Below are 2,046 nucleotides of genomic sequence, written 5' to 3' on the forward strand. Positions count from 1 at the left end.
CAGCCAAATCTCAGGTGGAAAAATACGTCAGTTGCTCAGTCCTGATATTTTGAGTTGGGATACTAATAAGGAAAATAGCTCAGACCAATATAACTACTCTTCACAGACTTATGAATCCTGCATTTATTAATTATAGAAAGCAGACATTACTATTGTCTATTCAGAGCAAGATGAAAATATTATCTTTTTTTACGTGCATGACATTAATATATACATATAGAATATTGGAGAAAAGAGAAAAGTCTTCAGAAATAACGGTAGTAATGTTGCCTCTGACTGACTTAAAAATGAAAAATTCGTGTTTTATCTTAAAAAATTATGAAATATCTGAATTTTAAGTTTCTTGAAGTCTCTAAGCCCTTCTCTGGTCATTGGTTGTTCCAGAGCAGCAGGAGAAAAACAAGAGATCCCTGCGTTATGAATCTCCCCTGTTGAGTGTTAAAATAATGATCTCCACAGAATTATTTTCCCCCTCACACACACATACACATGTGCATACATTCAAATACATACACCCCCACACACAAAAGTACACTAATTTACTTTTTTTTAAACTTAGAACTTGCTAAGAGGATAATGGTCCCTGGAAATCATTCCATAGTGGCAGAGTTCATCCTCGCTGGGCTAACGGAACATGCTGACCTCCAACTACCACTGTGTGGTCACAGCACTGGGGAACCTGGGCATGATCATACTGACAGGACTCAGTTCTCACCTGCACATCCCCATGTACTATTTCCTCAGCAGCTTGTCCTTCATTGATCTCTGCCATTCCACTGTCATTACTCCCAAAATGCTGGTGAACTTTGTGACAGAGAAGAACATCATTTCCTACCCTGAATGCATGACTCAGCTTTATTTCTTCCTCATTTTTGCTATTGCAGAGTGTCACATGTTGGCTGTAATGGCATATGACCGCTACGTTGCCATCTGTAGCCCCTTGCTTTACAACAACATCATGTCTTATCACACCTGCTTCTGGCTCACAATGGGAGTTTATGTTTTGGGAATTATTGGATCTACAATCCACACAGTTTTTACGTTGAGACTCTTTTTCTACAAGACAAATGTGGTTAACCATTATTTCTGTGATCTCTTTCCACTTTTGGAGCTGTCTTGTTCCAGCATCTATGTCAATGAATTATTGGTTCTAGTCTTGAGTGCATTTAACATTCTGACTCCTGCCTTAACTATCCTTGCCTCCCATATCTTCATCCTCTCTAGTATCCTCCACATTCGCTCCACTGAGGGCAGATCCAAAGCCTTTAGCACGTGCAGTTCGCACATCTCAGCTGTTGCTCTTTTCTTTGGATCTGCAGCCTTCAGGTACCTTCAGCCATCATTTGTAAGCTCCATGGACCAAGGAAAAGTGTCCTCTGTGTTTTATTCAATCATTGTACCCATGCTGAACCCCATGATCTACAGTCTGTGGAATAAGGATGTCAAATTTGCCCTGAAGAAAATTCTACACAGTAGAAAAAGTTCATGAATAGGTTCAATATCATGGTGTCATATTAGAATCAGGCCAGAATGAAACTGGACCACTATCTTACACCATACACAAAAGTTAATTCAAAATGAATTAAGACTTAAATGTAAGACCTGAAATGATAAAACTCCTAGAAGAAAACACGGTTGATAAGGTTCTTGAAATAGGTCTTGGAGATGATTCTTTTTGAATCTGACAACAAAATTAAAAGCAACAAAAGCAAAATAAAAAAGTGGGGGAGTGCATCAAACTAAAGTGCTTGTGCACAGCAAAGGAAATCATCATCAAAATGAGAAGACAATCTACTAAATGGAGAAAATATTTGCAAATCATATATTTGATAAGTGATTAATATTCAAAATATATAAAGAATTCATGCAAATCAACCACACAAAAACAAACAATGCAATTTAAAAAAATGGGCTCAAGATCTGAGCATTTTTCCAAAGAAGACGTACATACAGCCAACAAGTACATGAAAAGATAATTAACTAACCATCAGACAAATGCAAATCAAAACCACAATGATATGTCAACTCACACTTGTTAGAATGGCA

The 2,046-nt window shown here is 37.5% G+C and overlaps 1 pseudogene; it reads left to right on the forward strand.

Annotated features, from left to right (window-relative positions):
• Nucleotides 1-576: 576 nt before the first annotated feature.
• LOC124225265 (putative olfactory receptor 8G3) lies at nucleotides 577-1,489 on the forward strand (annotated as a pseudogene).
• The last annotated feature ends 557 nt before the right edge of the window (nucleotides 1,490-2,046 follow it).

This window comes from Equus quagga, chromosome 14, assembly GCF_021613505.1.
Source record: "Equus quagga isolate Etosha38 chromosome 14, UCLA_HA_Equagga_1.0, whole genome shotgun sequence".
In the NCBI taxonomy this organism is placed as follows: Eukaryota; Metazoa; Chordata; class Mammalia; order Perissodactyla; family Equidae; genus Equus; species Equus quagga.